General features: G+C 36.7%; 2 long non-coding RNA genes across 2 annotated transcripts in view; one reads left to right on the top strand and one right to left on the bottom strand.

Moving 5' to 3' along the window:
- The window catches only part of LOC132155990 (uncharacterized), a 181,133-nt gene that overhangs the window by 124,742 nt on the left and 39,263 nt on the right, over positions 1–17,128 (top strand). The gene's annotated exons all lie outside the window — the stretch shown is intronic.
- LOC132155991 (uncharacterized) overlaps positions 3,132–17,128 on the bottom strand; it is a 118,544-nt gene continuing 104,547 nt past the window's right edge. The window contains exons 2-3 of the long non-coding RNA XR_009437369.1: positions 3,424–3,487; positions 3,132–3,326 (exon numbers count right to left, since the gene is read on the bottom strand). This is a non-coding gene — a long non-coding RNA (uncharacterized LOC132155991). The remainder of the gene's footprint in view (positions 3,327–3,423; positions 3,488–17,128) is intronic.

Genomic DNA, 17,128 nt, shown 5'->3' with positions numbered 1-17,128 from the left:
TAGTCAGGTGCGACTTATTTTATCAAAATTAATTTGACATGAACCAAGAGAAATGAACCAAGAGAAAACATTACCATCTCCAGCCGCGAGAGGGTGCTCTATGCTGCCAGAGATGCTGCTCAGTGCTCCTGTAGTCTACACTGAGCAGCATAGAGCGCCCTCTCGCGGCTGTAGACGGTAATGTTTTCTCTTGGTTCTTGGGTCTAAATAAATGCGACTTATATTCCAGTGCGACTTATATATGTTTTTTTCCTCATCATGACGTATTTTTGGACTGATGCGACTTATACTCAGGTGCGACTTATAGTCCGAAAAATACTGTAGTTTTTTTTGCCATCTAGCCAATATACTTTTGTACGTTTAAAATATCCTGTGCATAAGTGCTTAATCGTTTATATCATGAGATTTTGTATGAAGTGTATTAAACAGCAAAAAAAAACAACAACAAAAAAACGTAAAAAATAAACGTTATATCCTAACCTGTAAAAGGTGATAATGGCATATAATGCGCTGCACTTGCCTCAGATGCGGACAAAACACAGATCTCCTCATTCGCCGGCCAAAGACCTTGTTAACTCCATTTGAGCTTATTTGTCATATAGCCTGATGTTAATTGCAAGTGTCTGATACAACACCAACACTGACAACGCAGTGTTGTTTAATTATTGATTTGTTCCCCCTATTCTTTCTTTTTCCCCCTGTAATTTAGCAGAGTGTGCCATGAAACCGTTTTATTTTTCAACACCCATCAGACATCATATTGCTTTATATGCATGAGCTTTGGATGTGACTGTGAGGTCACATAATACAGCCCTTGGAGCGCGTGAGTACCAAATGGCTTAAAATTATTAAAAAGGTGTGCAAATTATTATACATTTTTGTGACAATGCAACAATGATCCGATTAGTCAAGTGACAGTTCTGTCAGCTGTCCTGAAATGCGAGTGAGTCTTGTATCGCAGCGTGCAGGTCACTGATGCACTGACGAGAAGCGCGCTCTGAGAGAGGTCATGGATTCAAATGACTGATTTAATCTTAGACTTTGTGTGGATTTATTTTATTATTCAAAAATACAAGCTATGTTGAATAAATGCTGGAATTTCCCTCATTTTAAACTTGAAAGCTGTGAGATTTATTAAAACCATGTGAAAGATAGTCCCCCTCAGAAATGTTTTTAGGCATGGAAATTGTTGTTTTAAAATCGCATGGCATTTCCATGTTATTCATGACCTTACAGACCCTATAAATAGCAACTGATACACGCTCTTAATCACTTAAACTGGTCCACCGATGTGATTGCGCGAGTGCTCCGTTACCTCTCCCTTCTATAATCGCGTGCCGGATCCGTTTCCCCGCTTTGTTTCCGGTACCTCACAATTTACAAATTCAGCACTGCTGTTAACTAACTTTTTTTATGCTGAGGATGCTCACACATACCTGTAAAAATGCCTGACAGGCAAGCCATTATGATAATGCATCAGCTTGAAGCTTGAAATAAAGATTTATCATGTTCTGGGCAGCTTGGATCACATACTTTTCTTGCAGGAGCTCATTCTGCTTCCTCCAATATTTGACCTGACTAATTGATAATAAGAATTGTTGATGATTTTCATTATTGATAATAATCTATTTTTTTGTTGTAGCCCTAATTATTATTATTATTTTTTTTTTTAGAAAATGACCAATTGTTTCGCTAGATAAGACCCCTTCTTCCTAGACTGGGATCGTGTAGAATGCTTTGAAGCTGCAATTTTGATATTCCACCAAGCAGCAACCTCCTCTCGTGAAGCCATACGGAAGTGACTTAACTGTAATTCGTCAACTGGTCGCTCGAGGCTGGCTTCAAAAGGAAATCAATCCCATAGACTACCGATGTTAAAATCCCCAACTTTACAGCAGAAAAAAAAAAAAAAAAACAGTTTACAGCCTGGTTCAAAAAATTATTTTGGTCTATATAACTAATTTTGCCCTTCATGAAAACTGTGACGGGGTGGATTTTTTTTATTTTTATTTTTTAATGACTCTTCCATTGAAATTATATTTAGCCTTAAAGTTCTGCATAATCAAGGGCAAGGCCACTTGAGTGTGGTGGATTGCCACTGCTGTCACCGCCATCAAGCTAGGTGGGCGTGGTTTCAGCAACCAGCTCTCGCCTTTTTTTTTTCTTTTCAATTCTGGGTGATGAGTGATGCTCGTTAACACGCTGCCAAGAACATCTTGAACATATGAACATCTTGGATGACATGGGAGTGAGCAAATTATGAGGCAATTGTTTTAGAACAATCTATTTGATCAGCTAAGTTTTCAAAACATTACAGGCCTCCAGGTGATTGGTGTGGAGGCATGGATAACAGCAAGCAATATGATCACACCAAACAGTTTCCGTGTACTGGGAGGGTCACTGGGGTTTGCAATGAAAAAAATCTATATTCAAGGATTTGCAGATTACGTTCTATAACCATTCTGGGAAACAGCTTTTCCATGCTCAGAGTTTGAGAAGAATTCTTCTCAAACTGAATTATGTAGCAGAAGATATCAGGATCAGCTTCTGCTGAAAAACTACAATGAAGATGTGCCTGAACAAAGATATGCAAGTAATGTGTACAAAGCAGTTTATGTTGTTGCTCATTCATTACACAGTCTATTCAAGTGCAAAGAAAATGAAGGGTGCAAGAAAAACTTAACAATACAACCACAACAGATATCTATCTATCTACACTGTTAGACATTTTAAAGGGTTTTTACAGTAACTTACTGGCAACACTGTTGCCTTTAAGTTACTGTAATTAAGATTTACAGTAGCAAACTTTATTTGATTTACAGTAGCAACTGTTGCCAGTAAGTTACTGTAATTACGATTTAGAGTAGCAAACTGTACCATTTACAATAAATTACTATAAAAATCAAATTCACCAGTATACTACTGTAATTAATTTATTTTAATATAGATTTAATTAAATGTATATTTATTAATTTATAAATATAATTTATTTATTTTTTATCCTACAAACTGTATATAGTTCTGTCATTCAATTAAAACGGACACAATAATTACAAAACATCAAATTCTTTATTTAAAAATTGCATCTATAACATTTAAAAACACAGTCTTCTAATGATGGAACACCACCATTTCTCCTTTCTTAGGACATTTTGCAGTGCATTATGTTGTATTCTCTCTAGATTTATCCTCACAAAGAATATTTAGGCAACAGAAACATAATGGGAAAATAAATACATAGCCATCTGCAAAACCCAGGTTCTGCTCCAAAATTTAGCCACCATCTTTGCTCACCATCCACTTTGTTAGTGACAGAAATGTGTTCCCTGATAAACAAAAAGTAGAAATTACACACTTTAAAAAAGGCAAACCTCACTCAGAATGCACAAACCTCTCAAAACCATAACTTATTTGTTATCATACCTGAATTATCAGTCTCAGGGTGGTTGGCATGCTCATGTCTTTCTTGATGCTTCATTGCAATTGCCTTTAAAACACAAATAAGAAAAAAAAAATGCAGTAAAACTTAAATTCCAATAAAAACTATAACAAAATAATTCTAAAACTAAGGCAGCTAGCCAAAAAAAAAAAAAAACGAGTTTAACCTAGCTAACATATGATTTTATTTTCTTAATAGATTACCGGCCAACATTAAGTAGCACCTGAACAAAATTTCACTTAAGTTAACCCTCTGGAGTCTAAGGGTATTTTTGGGGCCTGGAGAAGTTTTGTCATGCCCTGACATTTGTGCTTTTTTCAGTTTCTTATAAATATCTAAATGGGTAAAGTCTAATCTCACTGTAATCAGCACAAACTGGGCTATAATAATATAAGAAATGCATGTATGTACATGATTGTGTTTTTGAGAAAAAAAATATTATGCGTGGTTAGTGAAAAACTAAAAATGTTAAAACACTTGAATAAGGCAAAAAAACACATAAAGAACAATGGTTCCCGGGATTTTTGAGAACTGGAGCTTGTAGCCTAGAATTTTTCTTTCTAAATTATGTGAAAATCATCTTGTTTACTCACTTACAGAAAACAATATATTGATTTACATTTTCCAAGACACTTTTTGTTGGTAAAAGTCATATGCGAGTAGGCGTCAACTACCATGAATATCATTGTGATTTACACCTGAGAAGACAAAGGCCTGCATAATGAGCTGCATAATGAGCCTTTCAGTCAGCTGTGCCACTGTGAGGGAGGAGTTACAAGAAAGAATGTGAGAACAAAATAAATGTATATAATTTTATGATTGTAGTTTATTAAGAATATATTTAATTATCCCACAACATAATTTAATATCCACTTTGGGGAACAGTTAAACAGTTTATTAGAACAATCAAAGCTGACTTTTTTAAACTAATTTTTGGCATCATTACTCCAGTCACACAATCCTTCAGAAATCATTTTAACAATCTTATTTTCTACAAAAAAACATTTATTGTTATTATTATTATCATCATTATTATTAATGTTGAAAAGAGCTGAGAATATTTTTCAGGTTTTTTAGGGGGAATAAATTGAAAGAACAGCATTGTTTTTACATTTGTTACAGTAATCTATTTGTTACATTTATATTATTTACAAATGTGCATTCTTATTCTTTAGCTTGGGTTAAACTAATTAATTTTACTTTGTTGCAACAGCAGCTATGCTAATGATGTCTCTATTTGTTTCTATATTTTGGTAACTAGGATTTACACAAGCTCCACCCTTACGAAAATTAACCATGGTTTTACTACAAATAAAACCAAAAAACCATGGTTACTATAGTTAAACCATGGTAACCACAAATTAACCATGGTTTTGCTATATTAACCATGGTTTAACCATGGTATTTGTAGTAAATCTGTGGTTATACAAATGGTAGTCAACACGCCAAAAAAACATGGGTTACTACAGTTTTACTATAATAAAACCATGGTTATTTTTCGTAAGGGCAGTACACCTGAGAAAAGATGATGCTGACCCCTCAGAGGACCCCAGATGATGCTAATCTGAAACAACAAATAGAACTAACAAATATTGCTACAAGTGTAACTGCATCATATAATAATTGCTGTTAATAATGTTCATCGTCTGACTACATCTTGTATTATTTTTTTCTGAAAAATCCTGTCATATGCACATAAACTGACAGTCACCACTGATAAGCTACTACCAGAGATGTATAAAGTACTAGAGACCCAGACTTGAGTAAAAGTACAAGTGCTCTATCAAAAAAAAATGACTTGAGTAGAAGTTGAAGTGCTCTTTAAGCACCACACTTAAGTAGAAGTACTAAAGTATTCAACATTTTTTGTACTTAAGTATTGCAAGTGGTCTATTTGAAAATTTACTACTCAAGTACTGAAATTAAAAGTAGAAGTATTGTGTTATGTAGTTATTAAAGAAAGTAGTCAAAAGTTTGAACATATTGTTTTTACTATTTCAAATGATTAACCTAAAGGACAATCACAATTCCTTTGACTAACTTTTTGTAAACAAAAAACAGATTAAAGGGTTAGTTCCCCCAATTTTCAGAATTATGTCATTAATAACTTACCCTCATGTTGTTTCAAACCCGTAAAACCTCCGTTTATCTTTGGAACACAGTTTAAGATATTTTAGATTTAGTCCGAGAGCTCTCAGTCCCTCCATTGAAGCTGTGTGTACGGTATACTGCATGTCCAGAAAGGTAAGAAAAACATCATCAAAGTAGTCCATGTGACATCAGAGGGTCAGTTAGAATTTTTTGCAGTTCACAACAAAGCTGTTTGTGATATCCGGTTCGCGAACGAATCATTCGATGTAACCGGATCTTTTTGAAACAGTTCACCAAATCGAACTGAATCGTTTTAAACGGTTCGCGTCTCCAATACACATTAATCCACAAATGACTTAAGCTGTTAACTTGTTTAATGTCGCTGACACTCCCTCTGAGTTAAAACAAACCAATATCCCGAGGTAATTCATTTACTCAAACAGTACACTGACTGAACTGATGTGAAGAGAGAACTGAATGAACACCGAGCCGAGCCAGATAACGAACAACAGACTGACTCGTTCACGAGTCAAGAACACTGATCTATATATATAACTTATATTATAGATCAGTGGTCAAGAACCGTTTCTGTCAGACGTCCGATTCGAGAACCGAGGAGCTGATGATACTGCGCATGTGTGGTTCAGCGTGAAAGCAAACCGACACACAGAGCGTGAACCGAACTGATTATTTTGGTGATTGATTCTGAACTGATTCTGTGCTAATGTTATGAGCCCAGGTAAACCGAAGGCTTGCAGTCAACGCCAATGACGCCATTATGTCGAGCGCAAAAGAACCGGTGAACTGTTTTCTTCAACTGGTTTATTGAATCGAACTGTCAGAAACAACTACTGGTGATTCGAAAACCGATGCAACCAGTTCTTGACTCGTGAACGAGTCATTATCTGGCTCGGCTCGGTGTTCATCTCTCTCTTCACAGCAGTTCAGTCAGCACGCACAGTCTTCTTAATCACTTGATTCGCTCAATGATGTTCCAGCTTCATCAAACCTGCCATCTACAGTTCTGTTTGTAATGGAATGATTCGTAACATTTTTATAATTGTAACGAGTAACGATGCAGCACATAAAAAAATATCAGAGTAAAAGTATTAAACTCATTGAAAATATGTACTGAAGTAAAAGTGGAAGTAGGAGAAAAAAATAATACTCTAGTAAAGTACAGATACCGCCTTTTAGTACTTAAGTACAGTAGTGAAGTAGTTCTACTTCGTTACTATACATCTCTGCGGATGACTGATATAATACAGCGAGTAAACAATACGGCGCTAATCTGATTAATAAATAAGAGAGAATACATTTCATAACAGGCATTAAAAGAGCATATTTAGTCTACTCACTGAACCTATGGCACATGTAAACTGATGGTAAGTATCAAGATGTGTAGAATGAGACTTCTTGAACGTGATTTCATAGTGATAAACTATGAATAAGCGATAAGCGAGAATGGGTTGTAAGAAAACGGTTAAACTGCTTACGGTTCAACTCACCTTTTAATGCCGTTTTTCCTGCAGTTGAGCGTTGCTTTGGTCAAACTCACCGCTGAATGCTGTTTTACCTGCAGTTGAGTGTTGTTAAACTCACCACTGAATGCTGTTTTACCTGCAGTTTAGTTTTGTTAAACTCACCACTGATGAACGTGCTAAGCCTTTGCACAGAGAGCACTTTGATATCAGATTGCGAGGATTTTTAAACCTCAAAAACAAGTTGGAGGGCCAGATAAAAATGATCTAGCGGCCGCCATTTGACTCACCTTGTCATATATAATTTTTTGTAGCCTATTCTTTTTTTTTCTTCTTTTTTTAGTCTCGACCCATACAAGGCAGTCAACGAGTTGCGGTGTGCTGACCCAAGACATCAAATTTAAACGCTTTTGAGTTCTATAGAAGTCTATCGGACTAACCTGCACGTTGAAAAATGACGCCAAAGGTATACCCAGTGCGTCAAAAAAGTGACGCCAGATCCCTTGACCATGCGTCAGACATTTGATGAGTAGGGAGTGAGACTGTGTTGAACAGACATTTCTTGCTGGATGATGGACCATCACCTTCAACTCAACCTTGCCAAGACAGAACTGCTTGTGATTCCAGCAAACCCATCGTTTCATCACAATTTCACCATCAAGTTAGGCACATCAACCATAACTCCTTCAAAAACAGCTAGAAACCTTGGAGTTATGATTGATGATCAACTGACTTTCTCAGACCACATTGCTAAAACTGTCCGATCCTGCAGACTTGCTTAATTCAACATCAAGAAGTTCAAGCCCTTTCTTTCAGAACATGCTGCACAACTCCTTGTTCAAGCTCTTGTTCTGTCCAGGCTGGACTATTGCAATGCCCTCTTGGCAGGTCTTCCAGCCAGCTCTATCAAACCTTTACAATTAGTCCAGAACGCGGCAGCAAGATTTTTAATGAACCAAAAAGAATACACGTCACACCTGTTTATCAATTTGCACTGGCTTCCAATAGCTGCTCGCATAAAATTCAAGGCATTGATGTTTGCCTACAAAACTACCACTGGCTCTGCACCCATTTACCTAAATTTGTTACTTCAGACTTGTGTGCCCTCTAGAAACTTGCGTTCTGCACGTCGCTTGATCGTGCCATCCTAAAGAAGCACAAAGTCACTTTTACGGACTTTTAAATTAAATGTTCCCTCCTGGTGGAATGACCTCCCCAACTCAATCCGAGCAGCTGAGTCCTTAGCCATCTTCAAGAATCGGCTTAAAACCCATCTCTTCCATATTTATTTGACCCTCTAACTTTAACACTCACTATTCTAATTCTATTCTAAAAAATCTAACTACCTTTCTAATCTTTTTGTATTCCATTTTCTTTTCATTTATTATGCAATTGTGTATGAGTGTGTGTGTGTGTGTGTATGTGTAAAGACCTCTAACACTAGCTTGCTATCTTTTCTATCTGTTTTCTTTTTATTATATTATTTAAAAGCGCATGCTACATGTACTGTGTTAACCTAACTGAGACTTGTTATAGCACTTATATATCATTGCTCTTTTTGATGTTGTTTTTGATTGCTTCCACTGTCCTTATTTGTAAGTCGCTTTGGATAAAAGCGTCTGCTAAATGAATAAATGTAAATTTTAATGTAAAATTGGGGAATACATAAAGTGGTTCTTCTTAAAGAGGCAAACAAAGAAAGTAGTAGTAAATATTAGCATTTTATTTTTAAGTTTACTATAAAATAAATGTATTTGTATTTAATACTAGGACTGCCTTTTATTTTTTATTAATATTATCACACACTATTATTTAGGTAATTTACTATTATTTTATAAAAAAAAAATATATAAAGTGCAATAATATTATAACTATTATTAATTCATTTTTTATAGTTATATTTAATGGGTCACGCTATATGCAGTGTGAGGACCAAACCAAATCTCCAGGTTCTCTTATGAGAACAAGCCTGAATAAATTTTGTGCACCCCTGCGTATAGCATTAATTTCAAATGTATGCAAACTCATGGAATGAATGATAGTGAATAGGTTAATGTTTTATACTGAAAAAAGAGATTTGTTTTCTCCACATCAAAGTGGTTTCGTAGTGGAAAAAATACAAAGGATGCAGTGGTATGTCTAAAGATAATGTCTGGATATAAGAAAGGCACAGATCAGTAAAGAAAAAGTTATAGCAGTATTTTTGACATAGAGAAAGTGTATGACATGCTATGGAAAGATGATCTATTAATTAAAATGAACAACAAAAACAACAACAACCTTTATTTATAAAGCACATTTAACACAATAAAAATTGATCCAAAGTGCTGTACATAGTGCATAGCAGGACTACACTATAAAAAACAACAATTACAAATTTCCAAAAGCTAAAGAATAAAAATGTGTTTTCAGAGTAGATTTAAAAATGTCCAATGAAGGAGCAGACCTCACATGATAAGGGAGAGCATTCCAAAGCTTGGGCCCAGCCACAGAAAAGTCCCGATCACCCTTTAATTTGTAACGACTTCGTGACACATTTAAAAGCAAGTGATTTGAAGATCTAAGTGACCTAGAAGGACAGTATGGCACAATAAGATCACAAATATACCTTGGTGCGCAGCCAGACAATGCCTTGTAAAAAAACATAAGGATCTTAAAATCAACTCGAAACTTAATGGGAAACCAGTGAAGGGATGCCAAAACAGGAGAAATATGATCCCTCTTTCTAGACCCAGTCAAAAGTCTTGCAGCTGCATTTTGAACAATTTGTAATGGAGATGAAGATTGAGGAAGACCACAATAAAGAGAGTTACAATAATCTAATCGTGATGTTACAAAATCATGAATTGCAACTTCTAAGTCTTTGCTTGAAATAATATTCTATAACTTTGCAATAGGGATCGCTAATGTGTCGTCATCATGACGTATTCCCAGTGGTGAGCGAAAAGCATTTTGGGAATCTGCGGCACAAACATTAGGCGCCAGACTTCTTTGCATGGAGGGAGGAACGCAGTGTTCAAGATGCCGTCTACCTGCTGTGTTATAAACTGCAATAGTCGTTCTCACGATAGAAGTGGCATAAAGCTTAAAAACTGAATTTTCCAGCGTGGAAAAATAACAGTACAAGCCATGTTTCAGAGGTGACAAAAAGGCCACGAATGGCATGGATAGCAGCGGTAAGGAGGCCAAGATAACCTTCGATAACACTCCACCACACATGATGGTGTGTGTGTTCAAAGCATTTTCACAAAGGTAAGTTACAATTACTCTCTGTAAATGTTAACTGTTAACTAGCATGAAATGGCTAGAAAATGAGCTTAAGTTACCAATGTACTAAAGCGTAACGTTAATCAGTTTTAAATGTTGTACATCTAGGCTACATTGCAATTTATTTGGTGACTGTGTTTGCAGGCAAACCTGCCTATGAAATGTTGGAGTGTGATCCTGCTTTGATTACAGGAATAAATTAGTTTAAAATATAGAGTACAGACCAAACGTTTGGACACATCTTCTCATTCAAAGAGTTTTCTTTATTTTCATGACTATGAAAATTGTAGAGTAACACTGAAGGCATCAAGGGCTATTTGACCAAGAAGCAGAGTGATGGGGTGCTGCACCAAATGACCTGGCCTCCACAGTCACCGGACCTGAACCCAATCGAGATGGTTTAGAGGTTAGCTGAACCGCAGACTGAAGGCAAAAGGGCCAACAAGTGCTAAGCATCTCTCAGGGAACTCCTTCAAGACTGTTGGAAGACCATTTCAGGTGACTACCTCTTGAAGCTCATCAAGAGAATGCCAAGAGTGTGCAAAGCAGTAATCAAAGCAAAAGGTGCTACTTTGAAGAACCTAGAATATGACATATTTTCAGTTTTTTCACACTTTTTTGTTATGTATATAATTCCATATATAATTCCACATGTGTTAATTCATAGTTTTGATGCCTTCAGAGTGAATCTACAATTTTCATAGTCATGAAAATAAAGAAAACTCTTTGAATGAAAAGGTGTATCCAAACTTTTGGTCTGTACTGTATTAAAATAGAAAAGTCATTTTAAATTGTCATGATATTTCACAATATTACTGTTTTTATTATTAATTTTTTTATCAAATAAATGCAGCCTTGGTGAGCAGAAGATGCTTCTTTTAAAAACATACTTTTGAACGGTAGTGTATGTTGCCCCCTGTGTATAGCTAATCTGGATTCCTTAGGAATAGAGGTTGTGATATGACACGATTTCTTTAGATGGAAGGTCCTGTGAATCCACCCCCATCGCCGGGCACTGTCCACACCACTCATGAGACTGAGCTGAAGACTTAGCTGGATAAAATTGTGGTTGTGTGCTGTGCTTTGACCAATATGTGTCCAAGTATTGTTGTGAAGGAGTCATGTTAGAATTATACACCATGCTCACATGTACCATATTTTTCGGACTATAAATCGCACCTGAGTATAAGTCGCATCAGTCCAAAAATACGCCATGACAAGGAAAAAAAACATATATATATATATATATATAAGTCACACCGGACTATAAGTCGCATTTATTTAGACCCAAGAACCAAGAGAAAACATTACCGTCTACAGCCGCGAGAGGGCACTATATGCTGCTTAGTGTAGACTACAGGAGCACAGTGCAGCATCTCTGGCAGTATAGAGCATCCTCTCGCGGCTGTAGACGGTAATGTTTTCTGTTAGTTCATTTCTCTTGGTTCATGTCAAATTAATTTTGATAAATAAGTCACACCTGACTATAAGTCGCAGGACCAGCCAAATTATGAAAAAAAGTGTGACTTATAGTCTGGAAAATACGGTAATATGTAAATGTTTTTTTGTTTTCCAAAAGATTTTGTAATGTCTCTTCTCACATGTAATGTTTTTTTAGCCTTGTCTGTAAATAAAATACACAAAGATTGAATGAAATTCTGCCTCCTTTATCTGTATTAAGGAAGAATTGTGCAAAATCAGTGTTCTTTGGTTGCAAACACAATTACATAACTTAAATAGTAGTAACAACTAGAGATCGACCGATATGGGTTTTTCTATAGGCGATGCCAATGCTGATGTTTAGAGGTCAGGGTCAGCCGATGGCCGATATGTGCTGCCGATTTTTAGGGCTGATATCTTGAAGTTTTCCCCTTCATTTGCATGCTAAAATGTCACACTAATAATAAGTGGATGCACAACATTTCTAAACTTATCATCATTTGTTGAGCACTGACTTGAACCATCTCTCGAAATCTTAATTTTGTGCTCTGCATGGTATTAAAATAAAAAATGTATCCAAAGATCACCAAACAAATCAATAAACTGACCAAGTATTAAATATATAAAACAGGTAATATATATATATATATATATATATATATATATATATATATAGTTATATATATATAGTTATATATAGTTTTAGATCATTTATCAAGTAGAATTTTTCAAGTTTGTTGGAACATAAATGTAAACTTAAATATACATTTAAATAAATACAATTTTAGAAATAAAAATAAATTCAACTGAAAAATATAAAAAAGTTAATATATAAAAAATAAATAACAGCAGTGCTGCAAACACACTAACAACCAGCAACATTTGTGTTTGGTATAAATGATACAGAACATCTAAAGTGCATTCTAATTCCAAACTTACATCACAGTCTGTTCATTATTAAAATAACAGTCAAACAAACATTTAAAAGTTTACACTGGTCAGTTTAAATAGACCATAGTATACCAGTCCACTCTGCTGTTATGCATGTTTTTGCTCATGTGAAGAGGATGATCTTTTCCGTCTAGTTTACATTAAAAAAATTAAAATTATTATAGTTTAACATTCAGATACATTGCGAATGTGGAAACATTTGGATATGTGCAGAACGAGACATGAGCAATAACCTCCAAATACATCTAGCCAAACCCGCGCTCACCCGTCCTCGTATGGATCGGATCATTTTTCTGATCAGGAAAAAAACAAAAATGGCCAAGACAAATAAACTAACGTTTTGTCTTCTTTTATTAACATTAAATTATTAAATTAAAATATATGAAATCAACTTAAAGTACACATGGCATAATATCTTCTTTTTAACATAATATCCGGACTCCCGGATCTCCCAGTCTGCTGTGATGAAGTGAGCAGTTATTGTCACATAGCTCTCCGTCCCCCTGGACGTCCACCTGTATGTCGTGAGCGCAACAGAGGATGCTCGGGATAGTTCATCCACAACTTTTTTCTTCTTCTGTTCATAAAGATCTGGCACAATCTTTTCGCTGAAGTGGGTGCGCGACGGGATGTCGTAACGTGGCTCTCCTTCTTCATTATATCTGAGAGGGAAGCCAAAATGTGCGGGGCGTTCAAGCTCCTCCGTTCCGCCGCTCGCCATGACCACTGAGTGTGGACTGAACATGCGCTAGGGCTGTGATGGTTGCCGTGAAAACCACGTCACCGCGGTGGTCGGTTGCTACCGCGGTTGTCTACTGCCACCGGCGGTAGTGCACGTGACGTCACAAACTCTATAGCAAGCATAATACAAAGTTTTTTATATAAGTGTAATAACTGTAATAGTTGCAAATTCTAAGTCTATTTTAATTAACAAATTACCTCAAACACAGCATTTCCTTTAGATTGGCAGATCTGAGCGCATGAAAATACAGTTTATGCATTCAACTAATTAATTTAGTGTTGGGCGATGGATCTTGTTGGGAAAGCAAATACCACCTCACCGATGTGGAGTCATCTACATTCATGTCACCCATCAGCGTTTGCACAAGTTCTCGTGATCGCAAACGCTGGCTGGTCAGGTTTGGTGAGGCTTTCTCCAAACTGGCCAAATACAAACGAGACAGCGATAAATAAAAGATGGTAACAAGAAATATGGCAACGATTCCTATTTCAAAGAGAGCACATGCAGATGAGGAGTTACTGAGCTTGATTGGTGGTGGAAAAGTAAACCGGTGGTGGAAAAGTAAACCTGTCGCAACACGGTTGCGACAGGTTTAGTCTGTCTAATGTCTATACAGGACATTTGAACTCAGTGTCAGTACCTCACAGACCGGATGGGGATTTATCTTGTCGTGTTGTGCTGCGCTGCGTCGCTCGCGTCCGTTAGACACGGTGTATTAAACTTTCTTATTTAGGCTACTTTCTTGTAGCCTAAATAAGCATTATTTCTTTGATATTTATTTTAGTGTTTTGCAGGCGGCGTTCACTGACAGAAGTGCTCAAATAAACACGAACTGACGAGTTAAATAGGATGTGTTAGATGAGTGAGACAGTGCTGGGCTGATTTCTAGATGTGCATACATATAAATATATCCTGTATATAATATATATAAAATATATTACATGCATGCACAGTTTAAGTCAGCTTTAATCACCCTTTTTGGTAATTCCATGAATTAACTGACCACGACACTGCTTGCATATAGTTTATTTCGCAGTTTGATATGAAAGTATATGCACAAAGGAAGTGCGCACTGGCGACTTTGAGCACAGGACCGTCCGCGCTTGCTTAACTTGCACCTGATGCTAAAGTGAAGTGGAGCACGTGTCTAAAACGTCTCCTGTTCAGTCATTCTGCGACTGAATAAATTCACTTCTTGTCATGAGAAAAAGTGACAGAAGCAGCAGTTGTGAGTGGAAGGCCATCCCCGCCCCTACGTAAAATAATTTGAATACGTTAAACTGGAAAAAAAATTATCGCCTTCGTTAACGAGCACACCGCGCCACCGGTGGTTGTTGGTCCATGACTACCGCGGTGGTAAAAATCTAATGTCTAATCTAATGTCTAATGACAACGTTAAATTGACGTCCAAGACCAACATCAGCTGACGATGATATTTGGTTGTTTTTAGGTTGTGTTATAAAGTAACCAAAATCCAACGTCTAGCCAACGTCTTAAGCCAACGTCACATTGACATCGAATACTGATATTTAGTCATCAGGTATGGCAACCTAAATCCAACGTTTTCTAGACGTCATAATGGCAACGTCCACACGACGTCAAATTTAAACATCATTTGACGTTGATTTGTAGTCAGTTTTAGGTTGTGGCATTAACTAACCTAAACCCAACGTCGAGCCAACGTCTCAAGCCAACATCACATTGACATCAAATACTGATATTAAGTCGTCAGGTTTGGCAACCAAAATCCAACGTTTTTTAGACGTCATAATGGCAACGTCCAAGCAACGTCAAATTAAAACATCATTTGACATTGATCTGTAGTTAGTTTTAGGTTGTGGCATTAACTAACCAAAATCCAACGTCGAGCCAATGTCTCAAGCCAACGTCACACTGACATTAAATACTGATATTAAGTCGTCAGGTATGGCAACCAAAATCCAACGTTTTCTAGACGTCATAATGGCAACGTCCGAACAACGTCAAATTAAAACATCATTTGACGTTGATCTGTAGTTAATTTTAGGTTGTGGCATTAACTAACCAAAATCCAACGTCGAGCCAACGTCACACTGACATCAAATACTGATATTAAGTCGTCAGGTATGGCAACCAAAATCCAACGTTTTCTAGATGTCATAATGGCAACGTCCAAACAACGTCAAATTAAAACATCATTTGACGTTGATCTGTAGTTAGTTTTAGGTTGTGGCATTAACTAACCAAAATCCACCATCGAGCCAACGTCTCAAGCCAACGTCACATTGACATCAAAAACTGATGTTTAGTCGTCAGGTATGGCAACCATAATCCAACGTTTTCTAGACGTCATAATGGCAACGTCCACACAACGTCAAATTAAAACATCATTTGACGTTGATCTGTAGTTAGTTTTAGGTTGTGGCATTAACTAACCAAAATCCAACGTCGAGCCAACGTCTCAAGCCAACGTCACACTGACATCAAATACTGATATTAAGTCGTCAGGTATGGCAACCAAAATCCAACGTCTTCAAGACGTCATAATGGTAACGTACAACAACGTCAAATTATAACGTAATTTGACTTTGATCATTAGTATGTTTTTAGGTTGTGACATTACCTAACCTAAACCCAAAGTCGAGCCAACGTCTCAAGCCAACATCACATTGACATCAAATACTGATATTAAGTCGTAAGGTATGGCAACCAAAATCCAACGTTTTCTAGACGTCATGATGGCAACGTCAAATTAAAACATCATTTGACGTTGATCTGTAGTTAGTTTTAGGTTGTGGCATTAACTAACCAAAATCCAACGTCGAGCCAATGTCTCAAGCCAACGTCACACTGACATTAAATACTGATATTAAGTCGTCAGGTATGGCAACCAAAATCCAACGTTTTCTAGACGTCATAATGGCAACGTCCGAACAACGTCAAATTAAAACATCATTTGACGTTGATCTGTAGTTAGTTTTACGTTGTAGCATTAACTGACCAAAATCCAACGTCGAGCCAACGTCTCAAGCCAACGTCACACTGACATCAAATACTGATATTAAGTTGTCAGGTTTGGCAACCAAAATCCAACGTTTTCTAGACGTCATAATGGCAACGTCCAAACAACGTCAAATTAAAACATCATTTGACGTTGATCTGTAGTTAGTTTTAGGTTGTGGCATTAACTAACCAAAATCCAACGTCGAGCCAACGTCTCAAGCCAACGTCACACTGACATCAAATACTGATATTAAGTCGTCAGGTATGGCAACCAAAATCCAACGTTTTCTAGACGTCATAATGGCAACGTCCAAACAACGTCAAATTAAAACATCATTTGACGTTGATCTGTAGTTAGTTGTAGGTTGTGGCATTAACTAACCAAAATCCAACGTCGAGCCAACGTCTCAAGCCAACATCACACTGACATCAAATACTGATATTAAGTCGTCAGGTATGGCAACCAAAATCCAATGTTTTCTAGATGTCATAATGGCAACGTCCAAACAACGTCAAATTAAAACATCATTTGACGTTGATCTGTAGTTAGTTTTAGGTTGTGGCATTAACTGACCAAAATCCACCGTTGAGCCAACGTCTCAAGCCAACGTCACATTGACATCAAAAACTGATGTTTAGTCGTCAGGTATGGCAACCATAATCCAAAGTTTTCTAGACGTCATAATGGCAACGTCCACACAACGTCAAATTAAAACATAATTTGACGTTGATCTG

Source organism: Carassius carassius, chromosome 13, assembly GCF_963082965.1.
Source record: "Carassius carassius chromosome 13, fCarCar2.1, whole genome shotgun sequence".
NCBI lineage: Eukaryota > Metazoa > Chordata > Actinopteri > Cypriniformes > Cyprinidae > Carassius > Carassius carassius.
The sequence above is the reverse complement of the archived record's forward strand: the minus strand, read 5'-3'. Positions and strand labels throughout refer to the sequence as shown.